Source organism: Hermetia illucens, chromosome 4, assembly GCF_905115235.1.
Source record: "Hermetia illucens chromosome 4, iHerIll2.2.curated.20191125, whole genome shotgun sequence".
NCBI lineage: Eukaryota > Metazoa > Arthropoda > Insecta > Diptera > Stratiomyidae > Hermetia > Hermetia illucens.
Window position 1 is genome coordinate 89,900,591 of NC_051852.1, and position 26,474 is coordinate 89,927,064.

A 26,474-nucleotide genomic window follows, 5' to 3' on the forward strand; every position below is an offset into this window, starting at 1 on the left:
TTCGGTGCCTCCCTGGCAGAAAAAATTGATCATCGCCTTCGATGATCTGCTCATTGCTACTCTGACTAAGTACATTGGCTTTGATGGTGTTTAGCTTAAGTTCCACTTTGCTTGTCTCCCCGAAATTCAGAGCCATTTCGACAAGATTCATGAATCAATGGGAGAGCAGGCATATTTCATCAGCCTAGTCGAAGTGTCTGAGGAAAGACAACATCACTCATGGGACCGCTCTATGTGCTCCGGGAAGATGATATATCGGGCATAGCAAGAAATCCAACCGGAGAGATTGTCATCGATGTAGGGCGTGACATTTCGAGCAGTCATATATCGCTCTAACAAAAACTAGTTTCTTCGGAGCGCTTATTCTGCGTAGAGCACTCTGGATACACTTTCTTTTCATTCTGTCGAAGCTCCTTCCCCACAATATTCTATCACGATCCACAGGGTACTTTTGTGACTACTGCAGAAGAATTAAGAGCCAAATTTAGCCTGCTCTGTGCCGATCAGGCATTTAAGCTTTTCTTTGAAATGCGCATGATTATTTTCACCATTATCTTTGCGACGGCAGGGAGAACAGAAATACGCCTGAAATTATCATACTCAAGAAGATCTTTCTTCAGAATCAATGACCCTCTTCTCTGACGCCCTGCGCAGGATTCCCTGAATTTCCATGTACCGAAATGAAAGTAATAATTCTGCAGAAACCACAATAGCTACAAGAATCGATCCTGTTGGGATGCCGCCAAGGGGAAAGAACGGCTTTGCTCCGCTTAGGGGCTTTGATCGCAGAGATGATCTTGCTTTCAATATCGTCCACAAGAAGTATAATTTCTCCGAATGTCACATAACAAGGTATTGGGGAAGCCCGCCTTCTCATTTAAATCAACTATGGGAATGGGAACATAATCGTAGGTAGTCATCCCCCAACTACGTGTGGTTGTTCACAGGGGGGAACTCTTCTTCTTTATGTAGGAATTTAGTTCATAATCTGATGGAAAGCGGATCCCAGATCACGCGAGCACGATTTGCGCTGTAGAGTTCCATGATATTATGTGCATACATTATTGGGAGAATCTGAGCCAAAGTTAGAGAAAGAAAATCCATCGAGTCCGCCGGTACTGAAGTCGAGTGGCGCGTGCATATTTTAAAAGCCAGTCAAAATTGTTCTTCCATAGCCATAAACTCAGCCGGTAATGGACGCGTATTGTTCTGGTAGCAAAACAAATTTCAAGTATCTATCCCGTCGTATCTTACGATAAACATGAAATATTTTGAGTGTATTTTTAAACCACAGCTCAATGAGCGGATCTAGGAACTCCTCACAGATTACTCCGGCTTTCTTTCCGTTACATGGCAGCCATGATCTGGTAAATGCTTTTATCCAACTTGCATACTAAGGGGTAAAGATTTAATTTATAAGTATGAGATACCATTCTATTAAGATCACTAACCTTGAAGACGGTCTCTATGCTTCCATCTTTTAAAAGTTCCTCCTTTGGCTCCCGGAAGAGGAGCATAATGGTGCAGAAGTCTTTCCTTACTATCGGCGTCCCCTGAACCAGATATAAAGAGGGTTTGGGAGCGGCTTCTACAAAGATTCAAGAGAAAGTGCAACGCAGCATTGTAAACCGGTGATGGGGCTGTTGGTATGGCAGTCAAAGAGCTTGAACTTCTGCCATGCTGACTGGCTGCATGCCAATAAACAGTGGTTTTAAATCGGCACCACAACGGTCTAACTGTCGATAATAAGTTAACAGGGTGCTCTGCTTATTTCCCCTATTTATTATACGAAGTTCCGAGTATAACATTAATCAGAGCTATCCAGTATGCCAAGTTTCCAGTGGAACATAATCAGAGCTATTCAATATGCCAAAAGTAAAGGCATGGGGTAAAAGAAAGATGTGATGTTACCGGCCAGGGTGTATAGTGGGGAAGTTCCAACACTAACGAGGGGATCACCATTATTATAGTATCTAGGTGGGGTAGCTACACGTTACCCACCTTATCATGGGTCATTTCAACTCCAAGCTAACGTGAGGCATTATATCCATGAATAACACCAGAAATCGTGCAGATTGCAGAGATTCGGTTGCCTAATTATTACTGGCACAACGAATACTACGTCGAACCGTGCCACTCGAAGCTATCCTATATCTATCCTCCATTCATTTGGAAGTAGAACGGGAAGTAGCTAACGATGCATGCAGGCTCGATACCATTGGTGCGTAGAAACTCATTGGAAAATATTAGAAACTACCCGTAAACTTCACTAGCACATATATATATACATACATACAGATGTCTGTCTCGAGTAATTGATATTTATATATAAATGATTAACAAACTAAAACGAAATGTTTCCCTGCGACCTCCCATTCATATCAACTTACATTGTTGTGGTACTGACGAATTGATATGTTATGATAACGTCATACACGTTTCAGAATGCATGAAATTCACATAAAATGTAAAAGTTTCACCTTCTATAACTCTCTTAGTAATAGATGGCTTTCCTTCAAACTTCCCGGATTTATGTCTTATATTATACCCACTGCCTACCTCTAGCATGAAGGGGGTTTCCGGCTAAATTTCTAAATATGGTTATATATTATTGGGGAGTTATATTTTGAGCCCTCGTTCCCCTTCGTTTCAACCGGGATCAATATGAAACCAGTTTCGAAAAGTACTAATTGCTACTTTGACGCCCCCACGTGACCACATTCTGCGAAAAAAATGTTGCACCCTCCTTTCTTCCCTTAAACCTTGACACAAAATGACGCCACTTGCTGTATGTAAAGGAATTCACTAGACGCCACACGCTCGAACCAACTTTCCTGGCAATCAGTCTAGTCGTGTCCTACTAAACAGACAGGGAAACAGGCAGACAGACAGACGGATGGACAGACATCGACTCGATTCTAATAAGCTTTTGTTAAAAAGGAGGAATCCTCATAAAAGACCACGAGTCTTTTGGGATTATGTCTCGGTGAAGATATCACCGAAGGATCAGTTATGAGACGTTACTGGCCCGACCTCTTCGAAAATGACGACCAATTCCAGCCTGGAAAACAGATGCCACTTAATTGCAATGGAAGATGGTTTGCATAAAAAACGGCGGAGTCATCATTTGAATCTGTTCCGATAGTCTGTCAGCATTATCAGCCACTAAATAGCACGACATATCAAGTCAGTTGGTGTGAAGTTGCTATCAGGTACTTCTGAAACTTGCCCAAGTAAACAAAACATTCTTAATTCTGGACCCCAGCGCACTCGAACATCGCTGGTAATTAAGAAGCTGGCAGATTGGTTCGTCAAGGGTCCACAATGATCGGGCTAGAACCACTGTGAAGTATATTTCGAAGGGCAAAATTAGACCGAATTTACGCAACCCTAATGGAGAAATTTGAGCTCTTGTCGCCAGGCAAATAGTTTCATGAAAAAACAGGAGCCGCTAGAGCGTAATTTTTGTTGTCCCCTAAGAAGTGGCACGTGAAAACCCTAGGAAAGCTTTTAATGGAACGCTGCCGCGTAAACTACCACATAGCAATTGGGGCGGTGGTCTCAGCTATGTGCACTAATGTGAGAAGGAGGAGGCGACCCTGCCCTCCATATGCTGCTACCCGACCTCCTCCGAACTCAACCGAAAATAGCTCGATAAGGTTTTTTTTTCAGCGAAGAATCTGCGCACTCTCTGTCTGTGGTAAATTTTCTTAGATTTGCAAAAGCCTGTGAATCCTGACCATTGGGAATAGTACAACGCGACCTAACACTGGGCTGAGTGAATGTAGTTGCGGCCTCCCCACTAAACTTAACTCAACTAGCTAGCATCATTACAGCCTCTAGATCTACTTAATCAAAACATATAATGCCCCTACATAGAACTTAGACCTTGAGAAAGATCCCATTATTCTTTCCACTCGAATGAAGTTAATAATTGTATATTCATAAAATTTGAAAAGTAAAAAGTAAAAAAAAAAACCCTTTGAATAAAAACATAGATCGTAGTATAGGACACGTTATTAAAAAGTTTGGTGCAAATCGTACTGGTACAACATTGATACATGATACCCTGAATAGTGATTTGAGACGCCTTACTGGGACATTTTCCTAGCAACGAACTACTGAGCAACTACCCACTCAATCCCACAAATTAGTAAATTGTGCTGACGAAACTGCCTCTTTCCTCCCCAAAATTTATAAACTTCAGAGCCACAAAATCTTGATATCAGAATCACCAAACTTCCGGTTTCCGAGTTGGTTGAAACTTATTTCTGAAGGAGTGCTTTGTTAAATTTTCTCCAGTACCATTATTTCTGAAGGATGCTCCCTTATTTTCCAAACAGCTAATATCAGAATTATTAAACGCCCTAAATAAATATTAACGCACACCGCTTTTTATTACATAAATACAAACAGTCAACAAAGTTTGTAAAATTAGTTCAGTAAAACAAAAGGGTCTGAATGCATCCCACACAGCCAACAAAAATGTGCATTTTCAGTGACATTATGGGACAATTATGTGTTATTAAAGTCAGCATTGTAAATATCAAACCCAATTACTTCGGTAGCAAGGAACCACATACGGAAAATGCTGTTTCTATTATTTAAAAGCTCCTACGTAATGCTTCCATGAAGACCCATCTTGTATCTACGTTATCTCATCGCCGACCAACACAATACTTTAATAGACTTCCGGCCTATAATAAACCTCATCCAGTCGCTATATATGCTGTAATGTTGCGCTACTCAAATCTCAGGTTAATACTACCTAGAAACCCTCACATATTATTCTTTTACCATAGATAACTTGTTGTAAACTGAATACCCGCAACATATAGCATTTTACTATTTGTCAGCTTACGGCTTTCATGTGGGCACCATAGGCAAAGCTTTCGGGGCCGCACTTATGCTATGAATAATAGATTTCCGACACCTCAACCGGAACTACCCTAACCCTTTTCAATATCCCCTGGACCTTGAGAGAAACTTGCGGTTTTCACTTAGCATTCAATAGAGAGCTGGAAGGGTCTCTTACATGCAAAGGGTATCCCTCAAATCTACGACATACTGATACCGTAGGAGATTGTTAATAGATACACAATAGTATCCCTTGCTCTTCGTGTTAATTATTTTTCCAAGATACCAGAATAACGTTTTAAATGAATTTCATTTTAATACACCCTAGCCGCCCTGAACGTTGTGGAGGTCAGAGTAATATCCTTCCAAAGGGGCGGAACGGAAATTGCGCCCTACATACTCTCCTGTTCAAAATTCTAGGCGACAGTCTCTACTTCAATCCCAAAATCATTTTCATCCCTGCGGAGATATCGCTTGCGTTTTTTGTATGGCTTTGTAATAAGATGAAGGAATGGAACCAAATCCAGCAACGGTCAGGAATATCTTACTAGCGCCAAGTATTTACATAGAAATTGTGGTGAAGATTCCCGAGGAACTCCTATCGGGAAGACACATAGCGTCGGTATCTTTTATTATCTTTTAGTACTCGGATCTATGGGGATAGGAAGGTGGTTATGTATTTTTTATTTCACACCGGAAGGTGGAAGTAGTCTTGCGTTCCCTTTTTTATAATCTTATGGTTCAGTTTCACTTTTATATCGGTGAACTTTAGAGCTAAGTTTGTAATATTATATAAAAGGTGTGATAGCAGGGGTCGCGTAATGGAAACAATCAAGTATCTAGACCTCCGTAATGAGGATTTAAAGATAACACACCTTGGAGGTTCTCTGTAGGTATTTTGCTCACTGTACCGTACAGTAAATGTCCAGGGCCCTGGAGATTTTCTTCTTTAAGAGAGTGGATACATTTTTATTCAAGACCGAACTCCATTATATTATTAAATGCTGGTGTACTTAGATACGGAGTCGATCTAGAATTTCAATATTTTTATAATTCCCTTTAGTGTAATTTGTGAAATAAACTACCACAAATCTAACAATCTTGGTATTGAATTAAATAGTTCACTTAGTTTAACAATCAATAATACTACATACACCAGAACTCACCGAACTCGCTTGCGGATTTCCTAAGGAAAAGATAGATAATTCTTTCAACCAGAAAGATAGACTTCCGACAGTAAACTTTAACAAGATAAGAATATTCACAGATCAGTTAGCTTCTGCATGAATAATCTAAACATAAACAGGAACCAGAAAGTTTATGGTTTTCTCACGGTCCCAACTAACATTCACTGTATGAAGGATTTGCAAAGGAATGTCTGGAAAGCAGATAAGGGCTTCGGGTCAGAATTCAGCAAGCTTGTGTTTTATTATTTATGGTGAATAGTGCTGCTGATAAGTCTCTAGTAAGCAACATTACCTCATCTGCAATTTCAGATACTCGGATTTGCATATAATTATAATTTAGCAAATTTGTAGAAACTGGCAGTGGTCATCTGCCATTTATTTAATGGATTGTAAACCAACTATCAAAAAAGTCCTATCTGGCGTTTTGTGTCCTGTGTTGGAAATATTTTCATGCTAAATTGCACTAAGTCTCTGCTTTCAGGAAAACATTTGACAGTATTCTAGGTAACATTCCAGTAAGAAGGACCCGTATCTATTTCACACACAAAATTTATTTACAGTAATTATTCATATTTTCCTCTACCCTCAGCCAAATATTAGCCTTGACGGATCAAAATCGAATAAAATAGTAGACATACAGACATATGTACTCCAACACTTTTCCCAATCATCATCATCAGTCAACGACGCAACAACCGATATCCGGTCTAGCCTACCCTAATAAGGAACTCCAGACATCCCGGTTTTGCGCCGAAGTCCACCAATTCGATATCCCTAAAAGTTACGCCATCGCTCTATCTTAGGCAGGGTCTGCCTCGTCTTCTTTTTCTACCATAGATATTGCCCTTATAGACTTTCCCCGTGGGATCATCCTCATCCATACGGATTACGTGACCCGCCCACCGTAACCTATTGAGCCGGATTTTTTCCACAACCGAACGGTCATGGTATCGCTCATAGATTTCGTCATTGTGTAGGCTACGGAATCGTCCATCCTCATGTAGGGGCCAAACATTTTTCGGAGGATTCCTCTCTCGGACGCGGCCAAGAGTTCGCAATTTTTGTTGCTAAGAACCCAAGTTTCCGAGGAATACATGAGGGCTGGCAAGATCATAGTCTTGTCCAGTAAGAGCTTTGGCCCTATGGTGAGACGTTTCGAGCGGAATAGTTTTTGTAAGCTGAAATAGGTTCTGTTGGCTGACAACAACCATGCGCGGATGCCACTACTTATATTTCGAGAGATACAAGCAGCGAAAACTACTACTACTACGATTCTCGATTTCTAGACGAGCTCATAAATTGGGTCCATCATATGCCTCATTATAGCGAATTTTGCACTTTGATTTGCACTTGGATGAAAAACTCAATTAGCACAAGAAGTAAAGCCCGGAAATCATTTGAAATGCAAGTTTTTAGTGCCGCGGTCGACGTAGTACTCATTGCTCCAGTAATGCTGAAAGTCCTTATGTCTTACGTTATTACAGTCCTACGCACCTGAGCAATCTGCACCATTTCTGGTATTGCTCCTTGATATAGCGCTTCCACGTTAGTGTGGAGGTCGAAATGTACTCTGAAATGTTTGACTGTTTTTGACAGCTGGATTTCTCAACCGCCCTACCCCACGTTTCTAGTGAGCATCACTTGACAAAAAAGTCTTCGCGCAAGCATTTGAGGACGACCTAGCCGTAATAATTACCGGCAAGTTTGCGGGACACAGTATGTGACCGCTTGAATGCAACTCTGCATGAATGTCCACAGCTGGTGCCTCCGCATGGACTCACGGTGAACGCTAGGAAGACTGGACTAGTTATGTTCACTAGGAACGTCAGGTGGGGGCAACGATACGCTACCCACCTTAGCAGGTGGCCGAAATCCAGCTGGTGCAAACAGTCAAGTACTTATGAGTACATTTCGACTCCAAGTTAACGTGGAGCATCATATCAGAAATCCAGCAGATTGCTCTGGGTGCTGTAGGATGCGATAGGTAAGACCTGGGTACTGTCACCCAAACGGATATACTGGATGTATACATCCATAATAAAACCCATTTGATGTATGCATGCATCGGCTGGTGGCCAGACTGAACTTTGCTAACGGCAGGAAGCTGCTAACGCAGATCCAGAGACTTGGTTGCCTAAGTATTGCTGGAGCAATGAATACTACGCCGACTGCGGCACTTGAAGCTATCCTAAATTTACCCCCCATTTCACTTGGAGGTGAAACGGAAAGCGGCCAACGACGCATATAGGCTCGATACCATTGGAGCGTGGAAGGAGGCCAATCAAACGGTCATGCGTCTATCTGGAAATTCCTTGGAAAACATCCCGAAGCCATGATGCCGACCGATCATATGGTTTCCAGATTCGCCTTTGAAAAGACATACACTGTCGTAATCACCGAAAGAGAAGAATGGTCGACAAGTGGCCATGAGTCTTTTTAGATTACAGACCTAATAATTTCTGCGACGGATCAGTCATGGAGGATGGATCGGAGAATCCGATTATGAAACTGGTCCGACCCCTCCGAAAAATGACGACCATATTCCAGGCGGAGAATATGCCATTTCATTGGCAGCAGAAGAATGTCTGCGACAAAAGTTGAAGAGTCACACCATTTGAATCTGTTCCGATAGTCGGGCGGCATTATCAGCTCTAAATGGCAACGACATATCAAGCCAGTTGGTGTGGAGTTGTCATCAGATGCTGCTGAAACTTGGCCGACTGAACGAAACATTCCTGATGTGGGTGCCGTGGCACTCTAACATCGTTGGTAATGGCGAGGCTAACAGACTGACTCGCCGAGGGTCTGGATCCACAACGTTGGGGCCAGAACCAGCTCCTGGAATCCGACCATCTACTGTCAAGTCTACTCTGAAGGGTGAAATTGCAAGGATTCACGCAACCGAGTGGAGAATTTGGACTCTTGCCGGCAAGCGAAAATCCTTGTGGAAGAGCCTAGGGCCACTAGAGCGGCATTTTGTTGTCCCTTAAGAAGTGGGACATAGAAACCCTAGAAGGGCTTTCAACGGGACACTGCTCCTTAAACTACCGTATGAAAAAGATTGGGGTAGTGGTTTCGGCTATGTGCAGCCAATGTGAGATGGAGGAGGAGACGGCCTGCACTTTTTATGCAGCGGCCGGCATCCTCAGATCTCAGACGAAAACACCTTGGCAAGGTTTTCTTCAATGAAGAATCTGCATACTCTCTGCCTGTGGAGAATGTTCTCAGATTCGCTACAGCCTGCGCACACCGTAGGCGGGAAGCCATTGAATAGGCAATTTACGGGGGTAGTACAAAGGCCTAACAATGGCCCGAGTGCTCGGAGTTGCAGTTCCCGAGTAAACTAAACTAAACTATCACTTGACCAGTCATGCTAGCGTTCGCCATGAGTCAGCAGTCACCACCACCAACTGTGGATTATATCCAGAGTTGCATTCAAGCGGTCATATACTATGCACGCAAACTTGCCGATAATTATCATGACTAGAGCACCGCAAATGCTGCGCGTAGAGTTTTGTGTCCTCCACGGTGTCTTTTTCTAGAAATCATAACAGAGAAGAGAGAACTCCTTTCTGTAAGCAACCCCTAAGGCATCCTGCCTCAATAGTTTTCCTCGGATTAGTCTGTGAATCCTTTTCTCCACTCCGGCATGTGAGGGATTCAACTCGTTAAGAATGGATCGGTTCCAAATTGTCTTGCCGCATCGCAAATTGCCGCGGATTAGGCATAATTGCAAGCGCCTTCGATGTCCATGAATGCGTATTCTTTTCAGATATCGCCTTCTCATTTTTTGCCGTGAGCTCATGGAGTACTGCTTCCGCGAATTTCCTTTTCGCTCGGAAAGTTATCTACAGTGAGGAATGTCACTTATGTAAGTTTCCCTTTTGAACCGATCTTCTAGTCTTTCCAGTCCTATTCGTAGTCAGGAAATTACAATCGTGGGTCGGAAGATTTTTGCGTGGGTGTAGGTAGGTTTCCATGGTTTGAGAATAATCTTCATGGAATGAGACAGCAACCGGTTCGGACGGGAACTTGAATATTCTGTTGGACTACATATTTTCCAATATTGATTGGTGGTGCTTTCTTGCCAGACAGATGATATTCTACTCTCCCAATAATGCGATTGAAGAACTCTTTGGCCACAGTATTTGGTCTTAGTCCTTCGCTTTCCAAAGCTTATACAGCTGCGATGTCAGGTTCTGTCGCTTTTTCCCATTTGATTCGTTTGATTGCGGCGCTACTAATGGAACTACTACTAAATGGATGGCGTGGGTTTCCAAAATAGAGAAGTTTATTGCCATTTTTACCGCTTTTGCTTCTATGTCACAGCTTTTGGCACCACAGTTTCGAATTTCTTGTAGGGCGCAAATATCAAATACTCCTTTTCCGAAGGGCTCTTGCCTTCTTGTGAGGGTATTAATGTTAGCAGGCAGGCATGGATATGTTTCATTACCGACTAATTTACTTACGCTCTAACGCCTTCCTTGCCTTATTTATTGGCAGAATTGGGGACTTCCCCTGCCATATCGGCTACCTCTCTCTAATCTCAGCATTTTAGCTTATTTACTGAGGATAGTACAAAGTTCGTTGCCTCAAACCTCCTGTCATGTCGTGGTGGTGTTGTGAATTGACGCTTCCAGGATATCCGGCAACTCTCAAGTGCTTTGAACCCACGCTTGGTAGGTGGGTCGGTTCGTACGACCTCGCCCTATATAAACAGCACGTTCTGTAACCCCGTACTCGGTGTACTTGCAAAATCGAATAGCAAATTAGAATTAATAGGTGGAAAAGTAGACCATTCACTCGTAAGACCTTTGGTCCCAAGTTTCCCGCTAGTTTCAAAGGAAAAACGAGGGATATCAAAGGACGATGAGCAGTTTTACGAAGAGGTCTTGGTTAGCAAATTGGAGAGGATCGTCGAAAACCCGCCGTGCCATGAAGAAAAGTAAAACAAGATACCATCAAACGGTATATTACACATATATATAACACAAGAAGAGAAAACAGAAGAAAAAAAATATATCAACAGGCGACGAGTTCCGAACCCCGCCGTGAGTGCAAAGTGACAAAATTACCCACCACTGAGGCTAGGATAAAAAGTGAAAGTCTGAGCTGTGACATAACCGAGAAATTGAAATAATTCTTTGTAAATAATACCAAGAGGACAATACCTGCGACAATCAGCACCAGAGACCGGAAATGAAATCACACACACAAACATTGATTAAAATCACACTGATTGGAAATTAAGTCGCTGGACGAGCAAGAAGAAATGGTAGGAAACTGTGGAAATTAGTTTTCCAAGGAGAAACCGACGAAGATCTACACACACAAGGTTCGTTTGGTCTGAGGGGGTTCTCGCAGCACAGGTGGTCAAACACGAGACAATACGGTATTTCTTATACTGGCGATAGATCAGAACTTTCATGTCGGCCACTATAGTATGAGAAAACACCAGGATGTACATAGAAATAAATATTCATTTACCAGGTCAAAGAGGAAAAGTTCTAAGATTTTGTAAGGACCGATTGAGGCTGAAACAGTCAGCGTAACTTAAAAGATGCAGATATTCTCGAAAAACTGGGGTTCAGCAACGGAATTGTAGTGAGTGTTTGTAAATTACTTTTTGGGGACCCAAATTAAGCCTGGTGCAGTAGGAAGCAGACAGTTGTAAAAATGTCATCCATAGCTCAAACAGCTGTTCAAAGGCTTCAACAATGCATTGGATGAGCCAATCACCATGTTGACGATGCCATCTGTTGCCAGCAAATGAAGGACCTGCTGAAGAAAAAGAATATCGGGGTCACTATACAACAAAGCGGGTACAAGCTGACATCCTGACAAAGAGAAGAGGCTAGCATAGTGAATATTGAAACATTATAAAGCGACAAGGAGTACTAGAAACTCAGCCTTCCACAATGTCCGGGCATTAAGTAATTCGAAGACGTGTTCGATAGATGGTGGGACGATTTATATTATTATTTCCTTTCTCTCTACTTTTCCTTATAGAAGTAGTTTTCATTCTTTCCCTCTCCTTCGTCCCTCTGACAACCAACATCCTTGACCGAGCCTCTTGACAATATTGTGCCTTGTAGCCTTCTCGATGCAACTATAACATTCACTTTTTTAATTTACGCAGTTAAACTCATTAACTCGACGATCCATCTTCCTTTTCACTTGCAGGCAATTTAGTTTTTTTCATCCACTGTTAGCATGTTTCTTAGACATTAAGAACTGGAGACTCTGGGGAAATTGAACCAGTTCACGCCCTTTCAAACTGACTTATGCTAGATTTTGTTTAGCAGCTTGAGTACCCATCAGTACCCTATCGACTAAATAGCACACCGGACCACTTGTAAAGCAATTTATTTCCACTCGAAACGGCCTCTTTCGGTGAGGTAATAGTCACTCTTTTTGTTTCAGGATTGTTAATACCGACCACAAATGATCGATTTCAGTCGTTAAACCATATTCCTAGGCTATATGTGCCAGCTTTCCAGTATTGCAACGTTTCGCGATATTTTGAGACCTATTCTTTAATTCCATTTGGAAGGCGTGTTTACAGTTCTCGGTTTGGTATTTTCGCTGGAACGCCGCCACGACCTCTATATAATTATTCCATTCTTCATCCGAATCTTTTACAATACTTTTGCTGCTTGCTCCTTTCAATAACACTGCATTGATTTTACGAAAAAAAATGGGTTGCCTAATTTGGTTTGCAGTGCTAAAGACATAAGTCATAAGTCAACAGTCATTCTTATAATCCTCCCGCACAGTTCCCTGTAACCAGTCTCTAAGACAACCTGCTCGTCGATTAATTTGGGACAGTAGTTTCCATTGAATAGCACAGCCAGCAAGTTGTCGCCCTTGCTTAAGTGTGATCTATCCACTGCCAATTTCGCGCTCTAATCAACACGTCCACCAGTATATGGCCCGTACGCCGACCCAGTTCAAGATTATATCAGATTAGATTAAACCGATTGTATGGCGGGGATAGGTCATTAATGGAGGCTTGAACCGTTTGCATAACAGTGACGGTCACTGCCTGCTCTCATATAACAGTAGTCCCGTACAATCTCAGTTTAACACTGGGTGCTAAAGTATCTGCATTTCCAAATTTTAGACAACAAATATCAGAGGCGGTTAGGTGCGGTTACGGGCAAGAACGCTATCAAGGTATACAAATCTTCGATCCTTTGGATGTTCTGCCAATTAATGTACGCTGACACGTCACAATAAGAATTTAGGGTTTTATTTCTTGGTTGTAGAGCAGTTTCAAAAAAGTTTGCCTCTTCTCAGAGAGAGAGCAAACAGATGTTACTCGAAATGTTCGAAGGAAAGAGAACTCATCTACGTCTTCCGGACATGCCTTGTCGGCGTGGGAAACATCACCAATAACAAGAGGGAATGGAATCATCAAGAGTGTCCAACCTTGCAGCACTTGACAGTTTGCGTCATCATATGTCGCTCTGAAAATATTTATCAGCTTCTTCAAATACCAATGCATTAATATGCATTCAAAAGCAAGCTACAATCAAGTGAAGATCGAGTTTTCCACCAGCTCTTCTTTTAAGGGATATACCTTGCCGCCCTAGACGGAAAGACTGACACTGAAATAACAAAAGTAAATAACCAAAGTCTTTTTTTAATTGCAACCCATAAATACTCCGAAATACCATTTTTTCAGTTTAACATAGAAGATCATTTTGTTGATAGATCCTTGTAACTTCGTAATTATACCAGCAACGAATAAGCTGACAAGCAAACGACCTTCTTCACTTATCATTCCCAAAATAGACGTCCTAGACACCTACGTACAAATTATATAGAATATAGCGTTCTAAATATGCTAACGTAATTGATATTCCCATTTATCTAATCCTTGCGATGTTGGATTCGATTCCGAGATCCTTACTTCAAAGCTGAACCGAAGGTGCTCTAACCGACTTTCATAGGAAAGAATCTTGAATTGCAATCTCTTAACGAGTAGAAATCTGATAAACCTTCTTCAGAGAAGCAAATTCGACAAAGGACATACTGTTTGATATTACCCTCACTTCGCTTTTATCTTCACCTTGGTCGAATTTCATTGAGAACGCACAAAAGTAATTATCCTTTCCAAGTCAATGTAGGAGAATTGATTCTTTTAGCCTTTCGAGCAAAGTTATGTCCTGATTAGCATGAAGTGATATCTTTTGAATTTCACTTTTCGCTTCATCCAAATGATACCCGAAGGTAAGTCTCCAACCGTACCGAAAGGAAAGCAGCACTACAAAAGTTCAAATGGTCGAAAACTCTAACCCAAATACATATATTCACCATCTGGGCTAGCATCCAGCCAAGCATAAGGACAAACGTATCTGGTTTCACTAACCTAAAGCATATGCCTAAGTAAAGTGATACGGTATAGTCCTTGGAGGTGACGTAGATCCAGGTAGGGTGCTAAATTCGAAATGAAATCATAAATCATATCATGAAATTATATCGGCTGGCATGGAAATCATGTCGACAAGGAGACCTTGCTATATTTCTTGTGTCGCATTTCTTTAATAACAAAGGACGACAATATATATTCGAGACACATCAAATTTATTCTGAAACTCGAAGCTCTAAGGTAAAATCAGGAATGGAGAGGTAGCTCCAAAATAGGGTCCATTACAAGCTATTATTTTCAAGAGATACACTTTGTCGTCTGAATCCTGAGGTCGAAAAAAATCGAAGGATAAACAAAATGAACAGACGTAAATATGAAAGAAAGGATAAATTTATCGACATACAATTTACGACCAATTCAATTGCCTTCTCTTCTCCTTTCTACGGGCAATTGAAAGCATACCAATCCCTAAACAGAGAAATATTGCTACCGCACAGTGCGCTCCGTTATAGTAATCTTTAAAAGCTACAAAATTTATGATTCAATCGCAATTTCGATGCGACATTACCGTTTGCCGCAACTTTGCGGAAATTATAATTTAGTCGATCTTTCCCTTCCATCTTTATTAACTTTGGCAATAATGATTTCCTTACAGCCAACACTCAGCAACTACCGCAACCAATACAATATTTCGTGGACCGTTCAGAGCTACTCACCTATCCGTGAATATCGACTCTTCTATCGACGACAGGTTGGGCAGCGAGGACATGGTCATCACGAAAAGGTGGACAACAACCACATCGGGACACGCTACTATAATCCTGCTGAAACGACATATCATCGAAAAGGTTTAAGCGGAGTGACAAGCAGTGGGAGCATCCTGTCAGGTTACAACCCGCTGGACAATCCAAACGGCGGCTTCATAGGGGTCGGTGCAGGAGGCAGCACTACAACAGGAGGCGGCAATAGCCTACATCAGGAACATGAAACGTGGAATAATATTATCATCCCAGTATCGTATTCTAGTTTTCACGAAAATGGAATGAGACATGGACAAGGCTACTATGGTGTGGCTGGAAATGGGTTGAATGTTGGGAGAGGACAACTGGGCAGTTCCAACTATGTGGTGTGGGCAGAGCTGACGATGAAACTTATCTGGACCACAATGCTTTATCTGGCGGAGGGAGTCACTCAAATTTTGGCTCGAATCGAAATCATAATGTTCGTCATAGGATGTCATATTTAATTAAGGACCTGATATCCGCCACTAATTATGAAGCTCGTGTGCAAGCACGTAATGATCATGACTGAACAAACTGTCAGCAGTTTTTCATTTTTCGACCAGAGCTGAAGGTAAGTTTTGAATTTTTAATTTTGTTTACAATGAGTCAGCACGTAGTATATGGTTTTATAGTATTTATAATCCAGATGTTGTTGTCAGGCACTTTGGAGGTCAGGTGGATCATTTGCATCAAAAAAAAATTCAACGATGGCACAAGGGGACTTACTGCATTACATGCTAATTGGAGCAGCACTTCTTGGAAGTCAAAAACTGAGAAATAATCTTAGGGAAATTCTTTTCTTTTCTGGCATAACCCAGGATTCCTGCACAATTCATCTGAAACCTATCCACATAACTCCCCCGCCCCATATCGCATACCCTCACATTGCTAAATTCTCTCAGCTGTAAATTGCTTTCTTCTTTCATTCCATTATTATTTAATTAGCGGATTCGAAAACGTGTGCTTTCATCACATCGTGGTATACGCTTGCTTTCTCTCAATGTCTTTCCCATACCTTGCTTGTGCACCCACGAGCAGCCTTGCAGCCACGTTCTATTCCCATTTTGAAGTGAAGTTTCTTACGGTCTCGTAGACTTCAATATCAAAAACTCCTTAGACCTGTTTCTCACCACTCTTTCTCCTCATTGAATTGCGAATGAGAATGTACAAAAACATTTACCAACAAATATTTGTATGAACAGGAAGCGAGCGTTCGTCAGCCGTATGATGCCACCGACATCTAAATTAAGTTTAATTAATGCTACCATAGTTCAAAATCCTTTCTAAAGGAAGAATCTCATTAGAAAGGGATTATCAGCAGCGCGACAGCAACTTTCAATGGTAATGAGGCGAATCACATAGGTGGGCTTTTTTCTGCTCTTTGGGCTGAGAAAGTGGAAAAGTAGAGACTTAAATAAAGCAATTTTGAGATTTTAATGGCAGGATGTAGGCATAATAATTGAAAATTTATATTGCTCATAGCTAGGTACATCAGTCCATTTTAGAACTGAATTTTGACTTAGTGCCGCTCATTCTATAAGAAAATAGCAATTCTTACCAAAATATTCTGTCCTCACCAGCTCATTAGCTTCGCCAATTAGTGGAATATCGAATTGGTGGACCTCAGCGCAAAACCGGGATGTCTGGAGTTCCTTATTAGGGTAGGCCTGGACCGGATACCGGTTGTTGCGCCGTTGATGATGAATTAGTGGGACTATTGTCGGAAGAGGGTTTTTTAGTGTCTCCTCATCTCAACCCTCGAAACTAATTAGGAGCTTCAGTATAGTACAGTAAGTGGTAAGTTTAGTAACTGAGCAGGAAGACATCAAAAATGCCTATCAGACCTTGTCGTTTTTTCACCATGTAATTCAGCTTCCTTAAAGATTGGCCAAACTATCCACTCTTTTTCTCAACAATTTATTACCATGCCAATCAGTGCCCTTGGTACGCAAGTCAACTGCTGATCATGTTCTTTTTCCTCTTTATTTCTCTTGATTACCGAAACGTCGAGGATTTGGTCGATGTTGGTGCCAATTTTCGTGCGTGCTCAAGTATCCGATGCTCTGTTCAATACTACCAGCATATTTTGTCACTTTTTCAATGTCCAATTGAAGGAAAAATCGACCTGTACACTCAGGCTTCCTCGACCTGCTGGCCTAGTTGAGGTTTTTGAGGTCGTCAAATGTTGCAGTCCTCGGTGGAGATATTATGAGAGATTATCTTGTCGAACGAGATTAACAGAGTCATTATATACAGGAGTCGTCAACTTTATCAATGCACTCTTCTGCTCTGCTTGTCAAAACCATAAATTCACAATTCCGTCTTGTTTCTTTTGCGCGACTCCACGGATCGAATTCCTGTCAAGGGCCTCGCATTGGAGGTGGTGGAAGTATTTCTGAGAATATCTACTCAGAACGTTTGGTGATGTGCCTGTTGTCACCGCTCGTAAAGATCCCACTGTGGTTTATTGACTTCCAGTAATGGCTTTAACGGTCGCTATACCAAAAAGTGTCCCAGTGTTAATGCTTCAATGTCTTCAGAGGCCTTGAAGTCTATATCAGGTTGAGGTTTGCTTCCTCAACCTGATATAGCAGTATCCTAAATTCTTCGAACGTCGTGACCATTTTCGCCTCATTAAATACACAGTTAAGCTGATTTCACTGTAGCTTCCCACAACCCGTCAAAATGTAGGGGTATGACCGGAATAGAAAGCCAACTGACACCGTCTTTCGCGGAAATGAATGCAACCTTCTTTGATGCCGAAGTCATCGTCTGTTTCATTCCGCCATCTATCTGGTTCATGGCTGTTACAAAGCTACTGCTGTGATCACTATATATTTCCAAGCCAATTCTCTGGTTGTTGTAAACTGTTTGAATGGTCCGTAGCCCCACACATGTGTCCTTCGCTGAATGAAAAAGAAATCGCGAAAATGGCCTGTATTGAATTTTGCTGGGCCGACGTTCTATTCTGCTACTAGCAGATACAGTAGCGAAACGTGGGTTACGGTAAGCGACCACCAGATGATGGTGCTTTTCACAGCTGATGTTAGCAACTCTCTTATTGCCCACAAGCAAAATACAATTCCTAATCCTTCTACTCAAAGCAATATGGTCAATCTGATTAGATGTCTGTTGCTCGTCTGGCGAAAACAGCCGAATTTGTGGCAGGCCCTGTGCACTACAACAGTCAACCCCCTATGACGAGGCGGTGAACATTGTACAAACCTACAAACCTGTCACCGCTGTTGTTACGGTCAACAAAATCATGCCTGCACACCAAATGCCCAAGGAAGGTGTTATCGGAGTCCATCTTGGCATCAAAATTGCATATCATGATCAAGACGTCATTTAAGGGGGCTCTTCTTGTGATGCGGGTATAAGATCCTTCGCACTCTCGTTGAGGAACAAAGTTATCGTACTTCATAAAGACTGCCAATTGTGTCAAGTGTTAATAAAAAACTTCATCCACCCTCTCACCCAGAAATTCTCTTGTAACTAACTTGTGACCTACGAGTTTTAGTGTGAGATAAACTGGAGGAAATGCAGTGATTAACCCTTGAACATCTAGCATTAACCCCATTGAGAAAAAAACTCGGAGATAGGAACGAATTAAGAGTAATAATCTAATCAAAGTTTCTTTACCTTAGAGAAAATGCTTATATTCTTATTCTTATATTATCATCAATTATTAAAGATAAAAAGATTGAGTTTGCATTTGACAAACCCATATTGCAGTAATCAGCTTTTTCCTCCACTGGGGAGAGGCGAAGTTTCAGGTAATCCCTATCACCTTCTATCCACTCAAACATTTATTCAGTTGGCTCCCTGGCTGCGTGGCTTTTATTAATCTGAGGACGTCAGCCAAAACCAGGGAGTGCGAAGATTGTTGATCGTTGAAGAAAAGATTTTCGCCTGCGGACAGTGAGTTGAACTTCCTCGATTTAGCTACGTGATCCCTTGCAATTTAACTTTTGAGTCAGACTTAAAGTTAATCGTTTTAGAACAAAGATGTGATCAGAGCTGATCCCATCTGTGTAGAGCCAATTTAATAACAGGCAGGCAACCAGTCAATGGAGTTGAAGTGAAGATTGATGGGCTTGATACTGCAAATTTAGTGCTAATGACTCCTAGTTGCTGTCGCAAGTATTCTTCCGTTGACAATTAACTCGTCCACTCATATATCCCCTGATGGAAAATGATCGCCATTTTACCAAGAAGGCCTAATTCTATAATCAGGTTTTCTATTTTATAGACACCCTGAAACCCAATATCTAAACAGTGGGTGTAGATCTGGAACTAGCTGAAGAGTTTGACTCATGCAGTCACATATTGGAGTTACTACCATTAAATCGGCCGCAAATACTTGTGTCAAGATTCCTTCGGTCGCTGGTAATTGCACATTACCAATAACCATAGCCATGAAAAGAAATTCACTTTGGACTGCTTCCTTTCCACCACGATCGATGTCATACTAGCTACAATAAACATCGCTGCAACCGAGGCGTAGTTAAATACATATTCGATATACAAATATTCGTCCATATCAAATTACTTTTTGGATATTGCTTTCTTAATTTTTTTCATCCAACTCGTGAAGTGCTGCTTTGGGGGATATAACGCTTCCAGTGACGTAATCAATATAGATGTCTCTTATGAAATGATATACTAATTTTTTTCAATCCTTTTAGAAGAAACAAAGATAGGCCCCCGGCCAAAAAGTTTGTTTTTTTACCGACTTCAATCGAACCTGGTTTAGATGCCGCTAAACGGTTTAAATGACTCAAGTATGTTTTAAGAACCGATTTCGATCTTATCTGAGGGTGACCCTTAACTTTTTGGTATCTACGGCTCACTATTGTTTCAATTACGTACCTCACCGGAAACTTCGAGAGCTTTATCCGTATCGGCTTCAGTTTTAAACTATTAATATACTTTCGAAAGTCCAGCCAATTAGTCAATTTATTCAGTAACCTCGCAGGATTTTCATTGACCTTAAAATATTTAAAGCTTTTATTTATCACTCAAGAATGGTCTGAAATTGACCTCTGAAGTTAGCAGATCACGATCTAGAGTTCCTGGAGGTGGTAAATTTATCAAGCTGTTCTTTTGGCCGGCCAGTTGGCCAATATGTCAGCTGCCCAGTGGAAGCCAAGCCCAGAGCCTTCTCTTGATTCAATGCAGCCCACACCTGTGTATTCTAAATCTCCAGCTTCTCCAACTTAGTTTGCTTTGCATTGTGTTTCTTGAAAAGTGGTTTGCATTAACAGCATAATTGGATTATGTCTACGTTAATGGCGAGAAATCCTTCTAAATATTTGGAAATAAAATTTGGAAACGAATGTGTCTATTAAATGGATTTGATAAGATATGCACAACTGATTTATCTTCTAGCCTTTCTCCCGTAGAAGCGGGGTCAGCTCATGTTGATCGGTTGCGCCGTTTGTTCTGCCAAGGCCTGATTTGAATGGTTTTCAATCTCCATCCAACAACGATTAGGAAGGTCGCCAGTTTTGAAAAACCACTCATCCAAATTGCGCTAATATTTGAAGCAATTTCATAACGTAGTTCTCCATTGGCTGATAGCATTGATCCAAGATATTTAAATAGCTCAGTTCTGAGCAGGTCACTACCACTGACACTGCCGTTGCCTGTTTTATGGGGAATGGTCGATAAAAATTCTGTTTTGTGCAGTTTCAACCTGAGACCGTCCTGTATGAAGCGATGATTTCATTTTTGGTCAAGTTGCTCGAGATCAGCTTTGCTATTTGGCGCTAGGAAAACATCATCTGCATAAAACAGTGTATAGAGCACTGGACGTTGGATGTCTTGTCTCATACAGAACATGAACGTCTATAACAAGAAAAAAGAGGAGTGTTGGCAGGGCGCTTCCTTTATGAACACCGGCTAAGACGAAGGTTTGAATTCACCTGCCGCACTTCTTTACTTTTCGGATCGTGGTAGAGCAATATCACCCAATGTTCAGGTACTAGATGCAGCTGCAGATAATACCAGGCGAGTTCGTATGGGATACGTTGACAAACCCGGCTCACGGTTATTTGAACGATGTCGCTAGTAAGGTTACCATGAACACATTTTAAAATTTTTGTGGTATGCACACTTTATTCGTTTGAAGGTTTCTTAACGTTTTTTGTTGTGATTTAAATGTGCAGCGTGGTACGTAACAGTTAGTCATGTTTGACCTCCTGGACCATCGCTTTCCGGCTTTAACTGTGTCCATCTCCATCTTCCCAATGCTGAAGATATCCCTCTAGTATATTAGGAGCTTCACTGTTGTGCCAATTTTTAATATTATACCCAGAGAATTTAGATAACCCCTTAATTATGGTATTACAAATATAAGCTCATGTGACGATATAGAACATTTATGACTCAGAGCAACAACAAATGGCAAACTGCTTCAAAATGTATGGCCTTTTAGGGCATCATCACCATTGAATATTACCCCTAGTAACGATTGAGGCGAAGTTGTAGCAACTTTTGCCAACACTCTCAATGGGGCGAATTCACAGTGCCTGATCCATATACTCTCTTCCAGAAGCTTTCAAATAAAAGATGATACTCATCCCATCATACATAAGATAACTAAATTACACATGTGGTACTCAATATTATGTATCCCAGTAAAATTTCATTTACTTACATAGCTATTATATAGTATATAGTTCACTATCTGTGCTGACACACACCCTGAGCCAGTATCAACTAATTAGTGACGTAGTGAAGTCTGATAACAATACCATCACCGTTTGGTAGAAGTACTGTCTATAAAGCGCAAGCAACATGCACATAAGTTCAACATGTCTAAAGGACATTAAAAGGCTTCATTACAAGGATAGCCTATACGGAACATGATGTTGGTATAGAAAGTCACTTAAATTCTGGTTGCAAACGACACGAATGGCTTTTGCTCAGGTGACGACAATAATCCCGAGGAAGCAGAACTAATTGAAAAGAATTAGCATCAGCTCCTCTTCTAAGAAGGAAACCAGCACCATAAATAAAATTTTCCGATAAAATTGCTTTTTGCCTCATGAAACAAAAAGGAAGGAAAATGGTTCGTTTTGTAATTTGTTTCGCAAAGTATTGACTTGCGTTGCCTCAACCAAGATGTCTGCGTAGTATTTAGCTAAATTTATGTAAGTGGGATGGAAAAGACTTTGGTAGTTTACCCTTCTATTGTACGGTATTACTTCTCATCATGTCCTCAGTGTCTGCTGAAAGTATTTCTGTGCCGTTGAACTCTGCTATCAAATAATCTGTGTCCTTCTCTGATTAAAATCGAAAACAACCTAAAATTATCCAGGACATATGTATGTATACTCCCGAACAATAACAAACGAATGAGGTTTTGCTAGACACAAAACCTTACAAAAACTATTGCTACTTTTACTGTTATTGGCAAGTCGCCCATTAAATCAACTACTCAAGTTTATGGAGCGTTGTAAAGAACTTTACGACCCTCTGATTGTCCTGTACCTTCGTATAACAAGATATAATTGAGTCCCGACTTTCTATCCTGAAGGAAGATTCGTTAATCATACCCAACTCTACGCTTTGAATAAGCTGTAATCTGCATCTACCTATTCTTACTCCTTCCCTTTTTATGGAAGCTTTACAGGATTTCTAGGTGATTTATTTTGAATTTATCGCCACACCTCCTACTCATAGTTTAATAAATAAAGACGTCAGGGCGACTACTCTTTCTCGTATAGTTTAAATGCTTCCAATGAAACTTTATAGTTAATCGTAAATTAAAGGTTTGATGAATTAATAGTCCGACGGAAGAAAAGACTTAAATGAATTAGATTTTGGCAAATCTTGATTACCCTTATAAACTTGGAAATGTCCTTGGCCAATTTTATTAGATTTAAGTGGGTTAGGATGTCTAAAGTTATTTGTATAGGTGCCCAGTATGCGTAGTCATTACTTTTCCACATTTTGATTAATATTAAAAATTTATACTTCTCTACATTTCAATGGATACTAAAGGCAACATGATGTCCTGTAGTACCTTTTTAAGGTTGCCTTAAAGACAAAACTGCATTCTATCCTATCCTTTCTTATCGTTGGAAAGTGAAAAAGTTCAAAACTTACCACTGGTTCCTACTATACAGTTATGTGAGATTTCTACTCACTAAAACTACCACCTTCTCCCTCGCTTTACCCGCAGGACTGCTATTTCGGTATTACGTTGCGGGGCAGGATTAGTTACGAACTGCGGCACGTGTCGCTATTTACTAATTTCCTTCGCAACTCTTCCTTCTTCAACTCATCTGGGATAGTTCTGTGAGTCCAGCGTCCTCTAGGTGAATTATGCCATCTTGCGAACGATAGGTACTGGACTCATCGATTGCATCTGCTGGAACATAGAGGCATCGACCCTCGTTCGCCAAGATGTCGGTATGGGATTGCGTTTTTTCTATTCTAGCTTCAATGGCTACGCCTAGGCTCTACTTGCATAAAGCAAAATGGGGCTGGTAACACTTGAGATAAGAAGCCGACGGCTTTGCCTAGCACCGCCTACATTCGATAACAGTTTTGCCAACAATGTACTAACAATATACAACTCAGGAAGCCTTTCTTTCTAAATTTTGAAAATACAACTTGAATTCCAGTTTTTCGTCAATGATGACTCCTACGTATTTAAGCGTTGATTGCGAATATATGATTTGTCCGCCAATCGTGATCTTTATCGAGGTTTATGTCATCTTGCCATGATCTTATTTACAAAATCACCTCCTTTGAGAGAGACTACTATTCCTTTCTGTAGTCTCTACACGCGTTCAAAAAGTTGGGCGATACTATTTAATAGGCGTATAGGTTTATAAGACGAAGGATCGGGCAAAGGCTTATTTGACTTCTGGAGTAATCAAGCTCCTGTTACCTCACTTTTATGCGAAAATTACTTCGTTGAAGCGCGTCGTAAATGCTGCAATGATTGATTTCAGAACTGTTTTGGCAGCTACTACTAAAATTTTATTCCAGAGCTCTATTTTCGTCACGGCAACGAACCCGGCAACGAGAACGAATTAACGATTTGCGCATTTTCTCATGGAACGTGCGCTCCCTGTACAGACCGAATGCTGCTGAGCCACTAGCCGATACCCTGCCCCTAAATTGGGCTGATGTAACAGCGTTGCAAAATATGCCATAGACAGGGATCGGTTTCCTGGAGAAGAGCCACTACACCATATATTATAGCGGTCATCCAATAAACCATGTGCCCGGAGTAGGTTTCTTAGTCAGCCAAAAAATGAAACCTGCTGGTTTTGGCTTTGAAAATATAAGCGAAAGGTTGAGTACTCTGTGTTTGCGAGGCAAGTTTAGAAATATAAGCCTCATAGACGTTCACGCCCTTACAGAGGAGACTGCAGAGTCGGAGAAGGATACCTTCTACGAGGCAGATGAGCGGACCCTCGAAGCCTGTCCCAAGTATGATATCAAAATCATACTGGGAGATTTCAACAGTCCGTATTCAGGCGATACGTCGGTTCCCATAGCTAACATAAGGATACCAATGATAACAAACTGCGGATTATTCAGTTAGCAGTATCGCACGAAATGGTTGTTCGAAGTACTTGGTTTGCGGGGAAAGTGGTTCACAGATATACGTGCGCCTCTCCAAACGGAACCACTTTCAACCAAATTGACCAGGTGTTGATCGAACGCCGCCAGCTCTCAGCCTTGATGAATGTCAGAACAGATAGGGGGGGGGGGGCCAATATAGACTCAGATCTCCCTCAGGGATCGTCAACGATCCTTCATGGGTCGTTTACGATACGGGGAGTGGCGTCCCCGAGCTGCCCGAGCAAGTAGTTCTGAAAGTTCTGGCTGGCATAATACTTGCGTCGTAGGTAGTAGCCTCGAGAAATTTTCTCGGTGAAGAGCGAACTGCTAATGACCGATACACGCCGGGACACACTGGGAGTCCCCGGAGCCGCCGACAACTCCCTGTCGACGCCGATGGGGTGATGTGAGCCTAGCTCTGCCAAGGTGGTAGTTGTGGCGTGTATCAGGAGCCAGCCCCTTCGGGACCCTGGTCGGGTAGTGTGCATTGAACCGGTGTTAGTAGACCGCGTTGCCCCGAGCGAGCGCTGATCCGTCCGTGAATTCCGGGATCAGCTAAACGTAGGTCAGGCCTCAGGGAACTGGCCTCAGGGAACTGGGCTGTGTCTCCGAGGGTATACTCGTTCCTGACTATTGCGGCCCGCTCCCTTGCACACGATGCGCTGGTAAACAACTCCTATGGAGAATAAAAACGAACGAAACGAGGAGATAGTGGAAATGGAGAGTGAGCTGGCTGCATTTATTCGCAGCACGAAAATGCACCGTTCGCCCCAGCACCCAGCGAAGGACGCAACAAGGGCTGAAATACCCGACGAGACATCGGGACGCGCAGACGAAGAGAAAGACTCGGAAAGTGATGCGGCACCTGCAACACAGATAGGAACCCAGGACCATACCGTACAGTGCTGTAATTGGGGAAAGAGGCACAGTGGAAACTGCCGAAACTAATAAAATGGTTTCGAATATAAGCCGAGTAGGAGGACTGTCGATTACTCTGGCGCAAGCGGAAGAGGAAAGACTTAATAAAAAATGCACGGCAGTTGTGAAGCACATGCGATCTTCGACGTTCCTTCAGAAAATCGTCGGTAAGGGGGGGGGGGGGGGGGGAACGGGCTAATGGAACTGGAAGAGCTCCTGGACAGGATTTCATACTATAGGCGAACATGGAAAGTAAGACAAAATCCGCAGGAAACAGAAACAACTGCGCTTCCCGAGGAGAACACCACGAGTACCAAACGGATCGTTGACAGCCCATTACAGAGTGAACTTGGTAAAAAACGAAAGGAGGAAGAGACATCTGAAGGAAACTTCAATCAGGTACTCTCCAGGGTTGAAAGAAGAAGGCGAAGAGGATCAAAAGACAACAACAAGTCGCGCCATCAGAAAAACCTCTGCCTAAAACTAAGGCGGACACGAAGGACGGAGTGCCAAAAGAAAAGATGGGGAGACGAAGGAGAACTAGACCGCCAGCTTTGCTTATTAAGCCGACGGAAGGCAAGACTTTTGCGGAAGTCCTCAGCCAAATCCGTTACAAAATCAAACCCGAAGACAACGGAGCGGAGGTGTCTTCCATACGTAAAACGAAGGGTGGTGGAGTCTTAGTCGAACTAGGCCCGAAGACTATAAATAAAGTCACGTTCTGTGAAGCAGTCAAGGGGTTTCTAGGAGAAAAAGCTTTTGTTTCTA

At 41.9% G+C, this 26,474-nt stretch overlaps 1 pseudogene; it reads left to right on the forward strand.

Moving 5' to 3' along the window:
- Window positions 1-26,474, forward strand: part of LOC119655748 — a 292,229-nt pseudogene that overhangs the window by 253,336 nt on the left and 12,419 nt on the right.